The sequence below is a fragment of the Magnolia sinica genome, chromosome 9 (assembly GCF_029962835.1).
Source record: "Magnolia sinica isolate HGM2019 chromosome 9, MsV1, whole genome shotgun sequence".
NCBI lineage: Eukaryota > Viridiplantae > Streptophyta > Magnoliopsida > Magnoliales > Magnoliaceae > Magnolia > Magnolia sinica.
In genome coordinates this window covers 81,695,349-81,712,030 of record NC_080581.1, presented here as the reverse complement: position 1 = coordinate 81,712,030, position 16,682 = coordinate 81,695,349, and the positions used below count along the sequence as shown (strand labels likewise).

General features: G+C 42.6%; 1 long non-coding RNA gene across 1 annotated transcript; it reads right to left on the bottom strand.

Annotated features, from left to right (window-relative positions):
• Positions 1-11,374: 11,374 nt before the first annotated feature.
• Positions 11,375-11,882, bottom strand: LOC131255861 (uncharacterized). The gene is made up of 2 exons (XR_009176489.1): positions 11,678-11,882; positions 11,375-11,645 (listed from the first exon to the last, which is right to left on the bottom strand). It is a non-coding gene; the product is annotated as an uncharacterized LOC131255861 (long non-coding RNA).
• Positions 11,883-16,682: the final 4,800 nt, after the last annotated feature.

The window sequence follows — 16,682 nt, the reverse complement described above, 5'->3', positions numbered from 1 at the left end:
CGTCATGGACATGTTACATAGGTCGTGGTTCACAGTTGTAATGGATCGTGGTTGTTATCCATATTGGATCGTTGTTGACAACCACAAACCTATGTGAAAGCACGACCCATATAACTTGACAACCACGATTCATGTATCCTGACAACCACGACCCGTTGTTAAGTACACGATTTTCTCTTTAGGTCATAGTTTAAATGCACAACGGTTTGTGATTATCATACACATTGGGTCATGATTAACATGTACAACGGTTCATGAATCAATTAGTATATTATAGTTTACAAGGCCAAAATGCTCATTGGTAATTACATTAGATTATTATAAATAATAGAAAAAAATCAAAGTAATAAGTCGTCATCAACCTCAACCTGCAGGGACGAAAGTGCATCGACGCCGATTATGACCTATTCTTTTGCATCTCGAGCATCTGAGTGTTGGCCTATCTTCTCCCTAGGATGTAATTGAACTTTTTTCAGTCTTCCAATAGATCTTCTCGTTTATGGAGGCTTCGTATTCTCACATAAAACCTTCACTTTGTCTGGAATGTTCCATTGTGTCTTGTCAAGCACTGGGTAAACTGACTCTTGGTATGTTTTATCATATATTTCATTGGAGTAGAATGAAGAGCAGTATTTGTACATATCAAGCTGATACTTATCACAGGCCGCTATCATATAAACAAAAGGCAGCAACATTGAACCAAACTCACTGCACGTACACTTCATTCCTCTTAGCTTCACTACATTGGTCATTCCCTATGCTGTCACTTGGAACTCATCCGCTGAAATCGCGATACATTGTGTCTTTCACACTTCTGAGTGATAAAGTTTGGTCATCCTTTTTTCTGCCAAAGGAGTCAAAATTTCCTTGTAAGTCAAGGCCTCGTCTTGTCGGCGGAGGAAGAAGTCTTGAATTTTACTCCTTATTGATTCAAGAAGTTTCGTGATGGGGTACTCTCATGCATCTACGAACAACACATTTATGCTTTCAATGATGTTGGTGGTTACAATGTTATACCTCATGCCAGGAAAGAAAACGGATGCCCATCTTTCCTTTTCTATACCATTAAGGAACTGATATGCTATGGGATTCAACATTTGAATGCATCGCATCATCTCTCAAAATGTGGATGTCTGATATGTCTTAACAATACCTCAAAAGTATTCCCCCCCAGAATCATCCGAAAATGCCTTCTTCATGTTTCCAAGAATAGGAAGAGCACAATATCCATGGATCGCATATGAGAAAATGTTAGGGACTTCACTGACCAACCCTTTGTGACGATCTGACGCTATAACTAATCCTGGAAGAATTCTGATTGCTTTGGATAAATTCCCATGGAACCACCTTTAGCTACTATTGTTCTCGGATTCTTCGATCCCATATGCCACAGGGAGGATGTGATTATTTCCATCCGATGCAGTAACTATGAAAAGAACACCCTTATACCTTCCTGTCAAATGTGCCACATCAACACATAAGACCCTCCGAATATGCAAACGTAGGCTTCTGATGCACTGTCCAATTGCAATAAAGTATTTTTCAAAACTAGTTATTTTGTCATTCACCTGTAACTTCATCACCGTCCTTAAATTGACATTTCTCAACTCGTGAAGATAAGCCAGAAGCTCATTATAAGAACCCTCGTAAGATCCCAAGACTTGTTCTATTGCAATCTCTTTACCTCTCTATGCTTTCTTATAGCTTATGTCAACTCCATACATCTCACTCATTCGATATTAAATTTCTTTTGGTGTGCAAGTCAATCCCAAACTCCTACGACCAATGCCATATTTACTACTTATCAAACTGGTGGCTTGGCGATGATCTCTTCCCTTCCTCTTCAAGGTTACTATATCACAATCGTCTTCCACGATCGTTTAGTCAGAGTGGCTTATCGCCTCAAACAACATGTTACTTGTGTGCTTTGAGTTGTAACTCTTTATCTTGAACATCCCTGTGCCGTCCAACTTTAAAGCATGCATCCTCCAACTACAATTTTCTATAATATACCCAATCGTATATCTCAGCTTGTTAGACTTCAAGACCTTATACTAGAATTTGTAACGCATCGCATATTTACATATAAAATGTTGTAATCGGTCTTTGTCCTTGGATACTTGCCCGACAGATATTTCGATTGGATCTTCCCCAAATTTCGGATATCAATGATGATCTGAATTGATAGAAGCTTCATCAGATGGAGTGAAGATAGTATACAATTGTCACGCCCCAAACTCAGAAAACGGGCTCACAAAATTTTCGATCGCCAAATCCGGTGCTGACAGCCTCCATAGTGACCCATTCTCGGCTCCTGGCAATCATTTGTTAAATTCCGATCCTGGGATCCTATAAGGAGGATTTTCAGATTGAATGGCATTTTTTTTTATAATGGAGCATAACCACAAGTTTACCCAAATCACAAATGCAACATCATCATCACATATCCACTAATATAATCATTTGAATATAGTGCTGAAAGGGAAATACATATGTCGAAATCAAAGCTCCAGAAGACAGCTACACGCTCCAAGCTCAACGCTACTATAACCTAACGCCACTTGCATGCATCTATCGTGCATAAGCTTAGAAGGTGGTGAAAGTGTGTGTAAGGTAAGTGTCAGGTATACAATAAAGCCCATAAATCATACATCATCGGAATAAACGGAAATACTGACAAGATCATGAATCATACGGTATCAGAGTAAGCGGAAATATACTGGTAAGTCCATGAGTGCTATCAGCCGTACCAAGGCTATGCGACGTAAAACATAATAAGACAATAACCGATGCTGAGGATGCAATGCAATATGCAAATCCTGACGAGACACAATTACCATCAACCTCATCTAGGCCATATAAGTGTAAAAATATAGTAACTCAAAATGCTAAGTACTGCAGATGTAATGTAATATGCAGTGTGAATGAAATGACCATACTGGAATGTGAAGTCGGGATGATAGTACGTAGTATTGCAGGTTACGGGGTTCACCATAAGGGACTTCTATCCAAACCAGTCCCATACCTAAATTTGGATAGTCAGACACAACGTGGTAAACTCCTGATCTCAGGTTAGTTGCGCGCCCAACCGAAATCCTTACCATGCAATGGTACACGTAACAAATAGTTATGCACCACCAACCCGAGTGGATAGTGAATGAATGAATGAATATGCAATTCCTACTCAATAAGTCCACATATCAGTACGGTTGCTCTCTGAAAAAAATCACCACGATCTATTACACTCCAAACAAGATTGCCGCCCCATCGCGCGCAACAAGGTGAGTGGAAGAGAGCTCACTATCCGCCTACCAATATCGGGCTCAGCTCGTCGATAGCGGATCCATTCTTTGAGCTGGTCAGACTCAGCCTAGCATTGCCCCCTCTTCTCGAGAAGGTAAGGCTGTACCCTCTTCCAACCAACCACGACACAGTGGGAGACGCGGCCTAACGGTATACGGCCCTCATGCGCTCATGCATCCACTCGGTCTAGACGTTGGAGCAACCTCTGGAACCTAGAGGGTTTAGGAACTTTCACCTAGGGATATCTATAGCACCTCATGTAGAACAGATTTTTGATATCCCATCTGGCCATCCATGAGATATCTGGCCATCCATGAGATACCTGGAACCTAGGAGTACAATGGTCATGTCACATGAATGCAAGATGCATGAGTCACACAGTCCAATTATGCATCAATCCTGCGCATACTGTGCGCTCAGGTGAGACAATCTCTGCCTATTAGGGAGTCTCATAACAACCTGCCCAATGACATATGCAATGGTCAATCACATCTCATAACAAACATGCAGATGATGCATATGGGTATGTATTATGATGCTATGCTGTAACATACTCATAATCGGTATCAATAACCGGCATCAACAATTGGCCTTGACAATGAGGACATTTAACTAACATTGCCCCCAAGGAATGGCCACATAGAGTCAAACATATAATGAGTCCACAGCCTTACACAAAGGCCTAATATACAAAATAATGGGCCCTACTCAAGGGCCACATATACACAACAAGTGGACCTTGCTCATGGGCCTAATACATATCACAATGGGCCTTGCCCATAGGCCATGAATACATCACAATGGGTCTTACCCATGGGCCATGAATACACCATAGTGGGCCTTACCTCTGGGCTATGCATCATCGGCCTATTACGTGTCACAATGGGCCTTAACTACGGGTCGCATGTACATCATATAGGTCTCGATAATCGGTCTTGACAATCTAAATCGGCCTCGAAAATCGAGGTTGGCCTCAACAGTCGGAATCGACATTTGGAATCGGCCTCGATACTCGGCCTCGACAATCGGAATCGACAAATTGGCCAAGTCAATCGGAATTGGCAATCGACCACGACAATGAGAATCGATCAATATTCAGAATTGGCAAATCAATCATGTCAATCGAAATCAACAATCGGTCATGATAAACGGCATCAATCGGTACTCTGCCTCGATACTCAGAATCGACAATCGGTCATGATAATCAGCCTCAATCGCAAGGCGGGGTACATATGTGGATGACCGATGATGGACCAAGCAATATTAATGGGGCCCATTTGTTTGGGTTAACCTACTAGAGAATGATGAGGATGAGCCTTATCAGGCCTAAGGAAAAGTCACAGTGTAGAATCTAACCATCACTACTCAACAATGTGGACATTTAACCATCATTACTCCCAAGGAATGGCCCACATAAAGCCAAATATATAGTGGGCCCATGGCTTCACACAAAGTCTAATATACATCATAAAGGGCCATAATGCATTGCATGGGTTGTACCACCTGGCCATAAATACACCATAATGGGCTACGACTCGTGGAACTCAATATATAGTAATGGGTCGCACTAATGGGCCTCACACACATCAAGTGGGTTACATCAATGGGCCGCATTAATGGGCCTCATACACGTCAGGGTGGGCCTCAACAACAGGCCTCATACACACAACAAGTGGGCCCCGCTCATGGGCCAAAGATACATCATGATGGGCTACATGTATATCAAAGTGGCCTCTTGAATGGGCCACAAAATATATCAAAGTGGGCCTGACGGATGGGCCACAAAGTACTTCAAGGTGGACTTCACAGATGGGCTACAAGAACTTCGTAATGGGCCTTACTAGTGGGCCATATATATACCAAGGTGGGCCTCAATGGACGGACATAAATAACTCAAGATGGGCCTATTCATACATCCCACAAAATATCATATTGGAGGATCATTTGGACCATACCCCAAGTTACAATGGAGATAATAATTTTCACTGTTTAAACAAATCACAGGGGTCCACCATAAGGTTTATTTTCCACCTAACATAATCATAAGGTCTTACAGACCTGGATCAGGAGGAAAAAAAAGAAAAAAACAAATCCCATATTGATCCAAAACTTCCATGGCCCCAAAGGGTTTTAATGGTAGATGTTCAAATCCCACCATTTCTTTGCAGTGTGGTCCACCTGGTCAAAGGGATGGTCACATCACAGTGTGGCTCGCCGTGATGTATTTGAAATCCAACCTATTCATAAGTTAACATAGTGATAGATGAAGTGGAAACAAAAATATAAGCTTGATCAGCAACTTCTTTGGCCTTTAAGAAATTTGAACGGACGGTGGACGTCACTGTCCACTGATCTTTGGAGTGTAGTCCACCTAATAGGCAGATCTGCCTCATTTTGTCTCAAGCCTTAAGGCCTTGCCAATTGGATGGACGGTTTGGACGTAACACATACAGTAAGAGTGGGGGTCCACTGGCCGTCTAGCAACCTGATAAAATGGCTGGACGGCATAGATACAAGGCATGCATCATGGTGGGGCACACAGCAGCTACGTAGCTGGTGCGTGGTAGCCCAGCCAATCTGTTTCCACCGTGAGTGGGTCCCGTATGGGACCCATCATAAAGTTTATCTGCCATCCAAGACGTTGGTAAGGTCAGACAGACCAGGATGGAGAGGAAAACCAAATTTCATAAAGTCCGAAACTCCTGGGACACCCAAATAGGGTTCCAATAGTGGACGTTCAATCAACACTATTTCCTATGGTGTGGGCCACCCGACCTCCAAATATAGTTGATTTTTGGGTGGGGCCTACTTCCCTAAGGGGCCTACCACATGCACGGTGTAGATGTCCTAAACACATCACATTGGGGCCCACATATGGGACCGTGGTCCCTGAACCAGACGCAGCAGCGTCCTGCTGCAGCGTCAGCAGTAGAGCTGCTGCCTACATATATATATATATATTTTTTTCTTTTCTTTGAAAAATCAAAATTTTGAGGTTTTTCAGAGGTAGGGCCCGCATCAACCGAATCCAGTTCAGCAAACGGATTCTACAGTCCATAACAAATCCATTAAGTCCAATATTGGGCATGTTTCAGCGTGTAGAAAAATTTGAGTGAATTCAAACAGTGAAAATCACTGTTTGCTAAGGTATGGCCCACGAGCTTGTCAGATCAGCTTCATTTTTCGGCTCAACGCCTAAAATGAGTTGGGGAAGAGGATAGACGGATTGGATTGAATCCATACATCATTGTGGGGCCTATACAAGTGGCTCACCCAAATAGCCTTGCACCAAGGCTAATATTTGTGTTTTCCATTTCGGTTGTGCCTTTCAAGTGGGCTGCCCACGTGGGCCACCAGATGATGCATGGGGTGGACACAACACTTATAAAGTGGGCCCCACCTATAGATAGTTTGGATAAAATACAAGCTTCATGGTGGGGGTCCATCTGGGTGGGCCACGCGGCTAAATCATCACATACAATAGAAAAGAAAAATGAAGGAGAGAGGGAGAGAGAGAGAGAGAGAAAAAGAGAGTGAGACACGTGTGATGGAGGGCTCCGTCACTATGAGCCCTCCCTTGCATTCAATCATACATCAAGTGGGTCCCAATACATGTGGAGCCCACCAAATCAAAGATCAATGGTGGAGATTCCTTCTCCACCCAAAATGGACCGTCTAAATGACCTCTTTAAATCTTAGGAAAGTAAACATCATGATGGGGTCCATGGAGTATGGTCCCATTATGGAATGATAATGAAATCAAGGTGGGCCATCGGCCACATCAAGGGTTCAAAGTGAGATCCATACCATCAATCGGTAAGCCTGACTTGGCCCATCATAAAAACATGAAAATCTAGCCTATAGAAGCACCTACCTTTGATCGCCTATTCCTTCTTCCGCCAACAGATCTAGAGCTCCAAAGGACGGACTTCAACGGTTGAGATTGGTTTTGGAGGATGGGGATGGGAGATAGGAAGGTAGGCCACACATGGCTTCTCCATAGAAACAATGGACGATTTTCTCTCTGGGGTTGCTTGGGAGAATGAGAGAGAGAGAGAGATGATTGGAGAGGAGTGATGGGAGAGAGGGATGGTGAGTGATTGGTAGGTGTACTTGGTTGTAAGAGAGTGTTGACTTTAGGGGAGGGATGGTTGTACTTGAGGATGGGGCGTGAGGTGATGGGAGTACTTGACATTTAACATGATTGATGGGATTGATTTGAAAGGTTGTAGAGATTCTCTTAGAATTTTACAAATGCGCGGCATTTTCTCGAACTGAACGCGGGCCCACATCTCCTGACCTAGGCATCGCCTTGGCGCGCGAGACGCGGCATCGGAACCGCGGCGACGGCGCTGTCGCTAGGGTACAAGTTTCGGATCAAGACGACTCTGGAATACGGGATACGACTCGGGGTCACGCGCAACTTCCGATAAAAAATCGCGGGTCACCGAAATTCTACCGGGAGGACAGCGGAAGCCTACGGGACGGTACGGGCTAGGATACGGGTCTTACAACAATGATCTAGGAATATCTCCATTTTCTTCATACACCGGTATGGGTAAATTTAAGTGTATAGGTTGCGGATTGACCTGCACGGATGAGATTTGGAGATTGCAATAGTCAACTGTTCCTTGAAATTGATCATTACTTGAAGGACCGCATATATCGCAATCGTTGAGTCCTCAATCATTACTTGATGAGCCAGGTATATCATAGTCATCATTCCCTAGATCATAATGTGTATCATTACATCGCGTGTATCGCAATCGTCAAGTCATCGATCGTGAAATCTATCATTACTTAAAGGGCCAGGTATATCAGAATCATCGACTATCCGATCATTGCTTGAAGGCTGCAAATGAAGAGACGATAGGTTCGAATGTAAAGTATGATTTATGTTATTATCCTCACTGAGAGGACAACAACTCACTTTCTCTACATACAATGACATTTGTGTTGGAGGAGTCTGTCCACAGAATAACATAGCTGCTTCGAGATCTTCATCGTCTTTGATTCTATGTGGACGGAGGAATCCATGTAGTGCATCACCACACACAACTTTAATTATCAAATTGAATTCATCCGATGCAGTCTTCGTAATCTGATGCATTTTATCTAGGAGCTGCCGATATGTAATATCATCACTTACAACAAATCCTTTTGAGTCTCTACCATTATAGGTAAATAGTCCCTTGTCATATACACTCTCTTCATCATAATAGCATAATATAGGCCTATAACCCATCCTCTTCGAATGTTGGTTAATCTGTGAAAAAATTGAATGGGTACAAGTTGTCGGAAATGAAGGATACTGGTTGTTATCTGTAAAGGATCGTGGTTATCATCCACTTTGGATCATGGTTGTCATTCACATTGGGTCGTGGTTGAAGACTACCATGAACCACTCAAAGGGTCATGGTTTTCAACCAAAACGGGTTGTGGTTGGTGAACCACGACCCGTTGTGGATGACAAGAAGGCAACCACAACCTGTGTGACTGACAACCACGATCCACTAGAAGGGTTGTGGATATGACTAACAATGGGTCGTGATTATCATCTATAATAAATAGTGGTTGGGAACCACCACCCAATGTGTATGACAACCACGACCCTATCCTGTGATCTCGTGGTTCACATGCATATTAGATCATGGTTGTCATCCACATTGGATCGTGCTTGTCGACTATGACCCACTCTAGATGAAACCACGATCCATTGATAAAATAGGCCTCGGTCCACGTCACATTCTTAGGATTGTTCAAAATAAGTAACATCTTCTGCACTTTGAAAACATATAACTATTGAGCTAAGGACAAGGGACATTTTCGTCCAAAACATTTTATGTATAAAGGTTGTTAGAAGGCCACCCTCAGAATATTTGAGAGGTATGACCATGAATCGAGGCCAGTACGAAGGGAAACTGGTCCCCATTGTCATGGAAAATGGGGCGTGGTACAAATGCACAATGGATCATGGTTGTTATATACGTTGGGTCGTGATAATGAAGAATAATGGATCGTTGTTGTATCCAACGTGGATCGTGGTTGTCAACCATGATCTATATTCCGTGACAAGCACGACCCATATAACAACTGACAACCACAACCCATGTAAGATGAAAACCAAGACCCATATTACATGACAACCACGATCCATATTCCGTGACAAGCATAGCCCATAACAGCTGAAAACCACGACCCGTGTAAGATGAAAACTACGACCCATATTACATGACGATCACGATCCATAACAGCTGGCAGCCATGACCCATCTGGCATGACAACCACGACCCATAACATCTGCCAACTATGACCCATGTAACATCATGTGCATGTGAAAAGCACGATCTTTATAACATGATAACCAAGATCTAATGTGCATGTGAACCACGACACTACATCTGGGTTGTGGTTTTGACCCAGACGAAGGGTCGTGGTTGTCACTGTCAGTGGTCGAGGTTTGAAAATGTGAAGTCGTGATTTTCTGCTATCAATGGTGGAAGTTTGATCAAGGCATGCCCTACAGTCAGTTCCCTTTCACGTGATAACTAGAACCCTCAGCTTCTCGATTCTGATCTTCCTTTGCTTTAGCAAATGCCTACAGAAAAATAAAATACTAACCTCATAATGGAAGAGGCTTTCAGACAAGAGAAACGATAAGGAGAAACAATGTCCCTCTCTGGCAGTTGGTCCCTGGATCTTCATTGATCTAAGAAAATGAAAGAAGAAGAGGAAGAAGGTCTGTAAAAGTTGAATAAAGGTGACATTTGTTCCTTCACGAGCTTATAAATGCTTCCGTCCACGCCATGGTATTCGTGTTCGGTGCTCTATGGTCCCCACCATGATGTATGTGCTCTATCCATTCCGTTCATCTGTTTTTACAGATCATTTTAGGGATTCATCCTAAAAAAATGAGAGGGATATAAATCTAGGGTGGACCACAACACAGGAAAACAGTAGTGATTGGATTTCCACCATTAAAATCCTCTTAGGGCCCGCAATACAGTTTATTTGACATCCAATCTGTTGATTAGGTCGTACAAACACAGATGAAGGGAAGAAACAAAGATCAGCTTGATCTAGAACTTTTATGGTCCCCAAAAAGTTTTTAATGGTCTACGTCGGTCATTTAACACTGTTTCTTGTGATGTTGTCCGCTTGAGATTGGGGTATACCTCATTTTTGGACTCATACCATAAAATGATCCCCCAAAATATATGGACGGCATGGATGTAACACATACATGGTGGTGGGGCCCACAGACCGTTGAGCACCAGCCATTGGCTGGTGCCCGGGGGAGTAACCAATCCATCACTTTCTTCGGGGTTGAAACAGAAGGTAATTTCTGCTTCACTCTAGGACCATACGACTTCTGAACCACGGATTGGAGTATTTTTGTCTGAAACAATATCCAAAAGATGTCACAAGGCCACTCTTAGGATATACGAAACGTCGTGGCTCCCAAGATAAGTTGACCAAACTTCAAGGTCAGTACAGCCAAAATTCCTATGAAAAATATTGCCCCGATCTCGTAAAGCTCGTGACAATGTCGTGACATTTTGATCAAACAATATCATCAGGATAATATGCCTATATATTCAATATGTCACCGGATTTTAAGTTTTAGCTATTGTATTATGAAAATACTGCGGTTTTATTGATTTTTATTTTTTGAAATTGAAATGAATAGTTTATATGTGTTTTTTTTTTTAAAAAATTTACATTTAATAATTTATAATAAATATTTTTTAATATTTTATTTTTAATGAGATTTTGTGTATAGTATCACAAGATTTTTTTTGAAAATCTCCTGAAAATTTCCTGGGCAGAGAAATTGCCGAGAACAAGAATTGTTGCTATGTTCATTCAATTTCCCCTTCACGAAATTTGCCTACGTATAGAAATTTCACCATACACGTAACCATTTATCCATCTCTTCCTCCCTATAAAAGGAGAAGAGTCATCACCGTCCATCACCCCAAGCTTTTATATTTCCCTCAAGAGTAACAAGTCCTTTGATCATCCCTTAATCTGATGGCCCATGAGAAGACTTCAATCTATATGGTGACTGTGGTCATGGCACTGCTTGTGCTAGGAAGCAACCATGCACATGCGAGCAGTTTCACGGCGTATGCTGGACCCGGGTGCAGCGGCAATTCGGAGCAGCTAAACCGGTGCGGTTGTTCAAACATTAATCGCCGTGGCGGCTACGTCTTCACCTACACCGGGCAGACCGCTGCGATGTACAACCAGGCCGGCTGCACTGGGGTCGCGCACACCCGGTTTGGATCCAGCGCCAGGGGCTGCTCCCCGTTTGGATGGCAGAGTATCTTCATACAGTGCTGATGGATGCTTAGACCACCGTCGATGGAACTTTTATGTTATTTAGTGCAATGGGCATGGCACATTAGTGCTGTTCTTAAATAAAAGTAATGGATGCTTAGACCACCGTCGATGGAACTTTTATGTTATGTAGTGCAATGGGCACGGCACATTAGTGCCGTTCTTAAATAAAAATAAAAAGCCATTTTATCATGCGTATGGGTGAGTACGGAATAAAGTACGTGTCCTTGGAATTCTTTCTTCTTCTTCTTCTTCTTCTTCTTCTTTTTTTATTTTTATTTTTTTTTATAACACTCGCACCCCTACACACATCGTAGTGGGATTTCACGACATATGGTTTCCAACCCAAGACCTCGTGTTGAAACTCCTTAGAGGCTACTACTCAAGCAAGGACTGGAAGCTGACCTTGAAATTCTATTTCTAGTCTATCTTAAACTTTTGCTGATCAACCCGCACGCACGTCCAAATTCATCTATCCATCAGAGGGGAACCACGATGTAGATAGTCTGCCCCAAGATCAGGTCTGCCTACTGGTCAGGTGGACCATGGTTTGCAAAACAAATGTACAGCTGCATAAAACTGGGATGAAGTTTTTCTTACCCGTACACCAGTTTCCAATGTAGGGACCAACCAGACTAGATGTAAACATCTACAATGTCAAACCTACCTTGTGGGTTGCCTGAATTTTGCACCTAACTGTCACGCTTGGTGGCGTGTGCATGGGAGCAGATTAGGTGAGACCCCGGATCCATCAATGTGGGTGGAACCCCTGGCTGTGGGATCCACTGATGTATGTGACTATATCCATGCCGTATTCAAAGCTCATTTTAAGCTAAAAGAAGGCCAATATTAAGCTGATATTTGTGTTTTCCCTTCATCCAGATATGTCCGTATGTGTGATACTATGAATGAGTTAGATGGAGAATAAACGTCATTGTAGGCGGCAGGCCCTAGAAAGGTTTTCATTGTAGCCGTTCAATAGCAATTTCTTTATTTGCTGCGGCCCACTTGAGCTTTGCATCTGGCTCAATTTTCGGCTCCGGTTTAAAAAATGGATGGACAATGTGGATCTAACACATGCATCGTGGTGCGGTCCACAGTGGGTGGTTGCAAGTGTCAAAACACTCTCTGGTGTGAAAATCTGTGTACAAAAGAGGAAACATGTATATTTTCCAATTATAAATCCTAATTTTTTTTTTTTTTTTTTTTTTTTTTCTCTCTCTCTTTTTTGAGTTTTTATTAGCTGATTTCCCAACTGAAATCCGTCACCGCCTGGACGTAATCCGTCCGGGCAGAGCTCTGTGAGGTCCACCGTGATGAAAACGACTTATCCACGCCGTCAATCCCTATTTACAGATCATTATATGGAATGAACCCAAAAATGAAGCAGAACCAAGGCTTAATTGGGTCACAAAGTGGGTATTAAAGGTCTACCACTAAAAACTTCTTGGAAGCTGCAGAAGTTTCGGATCAAGCTGATATTTGTGTTTTCACTTCATACAGGTGTAGATGACATTATGAATATGTTGGATGGTAAAAAACATCACAGTGGCCCTTCGAGAGGTTTCAATGGTGGTATCATTATCACCGCTGCTTCCTTTGGTGTGGTCCATTGGAGATCTGAACTGCTTCATTTTTTGATCACGCTATAAGATTATCTTTTAATATGTATGGACGGCGTGGATAAGACGTTTACATCACGGTGGACCCCACAGAGGGGTAGGACGAAATCAGCTTCCTCTCCGCTGATATCATAGGCGCTTACGTGGTCTAATAACAAGACGCTGTGCCTTTTACATAGACGATCTGCATTCAAAAGCAAAAATAGGAAATGAAAAAGAAAAAAAAAAGAGAGAGATGAGAACGTGTGCGGTTTTGGACAAGGAACTGGGAATTGGAAAGCCCTCCCCTTGTACTCGGCTTTGGTAGTGATCCTTCCTGTACTCGGTGCTGGAAATGCTCTTGGGCCTACCATGCTCAAAAAATGAGGCAGATCCATATCTCAGGTGGAGCCCACCACATGAAACGGTGGTGATTGAACACCCACCGTTAAAAACCACCTGGGGCTCACTGTAATGTTTATTAGGTCACACGGATTGCCTACTGAGTAACTTATTACGCTAAGCCTACTAAGTAAACTCTATGGGACTCACCATCATTCATGTATTTAATTTATCCACCTTGTCCATTCATTTACCAGATAATTACAGGGCTTTAGCCAAAAAAATGAAGACTTTCCAAAGCTAAAGTGGACCACACCACCAGAAATAAATAGTGTGAAATGAAGCGTCTACCGTTGAAAAGTTATTGGGCCACAGAAGTTTTGGATATTTTAATTTTTAGCTCAACACCTACAATGATCTCTGTAAAAACGGATGGACGGCGTGGATAAGCCAATCCGAGTTCCCTTCTGTTGCATGCCTGTGAAAGGTACCGTACGGGGCTCTCTATGTGGGCCGTGCTTTTTAAACGAATCTCCGCTGTCGGTGAATGCACGTGAGTAGTTGGGATTGATTTAAACACTCTTCCCTTCCCTATATAATGCCTCCCAACCTTCTCTCTTCCTACACATTCCAAAGCCTCCCAAGAAAATTAAATGGATCTCCTCCACACTCTTACTAAAAAAATCTTTTCATTTCTCATTTTCTCTTCCCTCTTTTTCTCTTCCTCTTTTGTCTTTGCCAGTGTCAGTATAAGGCCTTGTCAACCCACGAGCAATGCATTGAAGATCACTTACTCTGCTTTGCTCCACTTGAAACAGAGCTTTGATTTCTCTGCTGAGGACACCATGACTAAACTCCACTCTTGGAATCCTGATAACAGGGATTGCTGCTCTTGGGCAGGCATCACCTGCGATGGTGCCACTGGTCACGTGACCAGTCTCGACCTCAGCGAGCTCGGTATCTCAGGTCAGATTGATTTTGTAAGCCTCTTTCGTCTTCATAGCCTTCAGAAGCTCAACCTCGCTTCCAATTACTTCCATCACTCTCCAATCCCATCTGGGTTTGAGCAGCTCACCAGTTTGAACCATCCTAACCTCTCTTCTTTGCATTTTTAAGGCCAAATCCAGCTGGAAATCTCCCGCTTGACCACTTTGGTGTCCCTCGATCTATCTCACAATCAATATTTCAATGGTTCCTACTCTGAATACCTGAACTCGAAAACCCGAACATTGGAGCATTCGTCCAAAACCTATCGAGTCTGACAGAACTCCATCTCGAATCGGTAAACATCTCAGCGGAGGGTAGCGGGTGGGGCCTGGCCTTATCCTCTGCACTCCCTCGTCTTTGCAAGTTGAGCTTGAGCTATTGTGGTCTTTCAGGCCCCATCCATTCTTCCCTTTCCAGCCTCTGTTTCTTATCTCAACTTCATCTCGGTGGAAACGATCTCTTTTCAGTGGTACCCAACTTCATAGGGAACTTGTCTTCTTTAACCTCACTAGCTCTCAGTGATTGTGGATTGTATGGAAAAATTCCAGAGAGTATTTTCAGGCTGCCAAACTTACAAACCATGGATGTAGGATACAATCCACTTCTGACGGGTGAAATCCCTCCAAACAATACTCTCCGGGAGTTGTCCCTATCTGACACTGGATTTTGTAGCAGCATACGGGATTCATTCAGTAATTCCAAACTGCTGACAATGATCAAGCTTAGCGATTGCAACCTAGCCAGCCAATTTCCATCATGGCTTGTGAAGCTCGAGAAACTCATGCATTTGGATCTTTCAAACAATGGTTTCAGCGGACCATTGCCATCATGGCTTGTGAAGCTCGAGAAACTCGTGTATTTGGGTCTTACAAACAATGGTTTTAGCGGTCCAATCCCTTCTTCCTATGGTAAAAAGTTTCAAAATCTGCAATGGCTCATGTTTAACAACAATTCACTTAATGGGACCATCCCATCATCATTGTTTTCACTCCCATCATTACAAGTGTTGTATCTCCGAGATAATCAATTTAGTGGTCAACTTGGCGAGTTCCACAACCCATCCTCTTCAGTGCTATAGATCATTATTTTGTCCAACAATTCACTAAGTGGGACCATTCCATCATCATTGTTTTCACTCCCATCGTTGCAAGAGTTGGATCTCCAAGATAATCAATTTAGTGGTCAACATGACCAGTTTCAATACACATCCTCTTCAGAGCTATGGATGATTATTTTGTCCAACAATTCACTCAATGGGACCATTCCATCATCATTGTTTTCACTCCCATCATTGAAATGGTTGTATCTCCAAGATAACCATTTTAGTGCTCAACTTGGTGAGTTCTAGAACGCATCTTCTTCACAATTAGAGATCATTAAGTTGAGTAACAACAGCTTGCAGGGGCCTATTCCGAGATCCATCTTTGCACTCACGAAGTTTGAGTACCTCATTATTTCATCAAACAATTTCAGCGGTGATGTGGACCTTGGCTTATTCCAAAACCTTAAGTACCTCTTGTACCTTGATCTTTTAGATAACCACTACTCATTCGGCAATAGCAAAAGCAATTCAACCTCCATATCCTTCCCCAAAATTCGACAGTTGTCATTAAGATCCTGCAACATTAGCAAATTTCCATATATTTTGAGAAGCCAAGACGAGATGTATTCTTTGGACCTTTCCAACAACAAAATCAATGGTGAAATACCCAATTGGATATGGAAGGTTGGAAATGGGACTTTGAATTATTTGAATCTTTCTCATAATGCTTTGGAGCGATTAGTGCCACTAATTCTTGATCTTTCCATAAGCATTTTGAGATACCTTAACCTAAGCTTTAATAAGCTAGAAGGCTCAATCACAATCCCTCCACTTCCATCAAATTCTATTCACTTCGAGCAATAATTTTAGGGGAGAAGTTCCACTGCTTTTTTGCGATGCTCAAATAGAAGTCTTCATTTTGTCTAACGACCACTTCAATGGTTCGATTCCACCATGTCTAGGCGAAAATAACATTGGCCTCACTGTTTTGAATCATGGAGGAAATGCATTTCAAGACATCTTGCCTAAAACATTAAAAGAGCAATGTACTCTGGAGACACTTA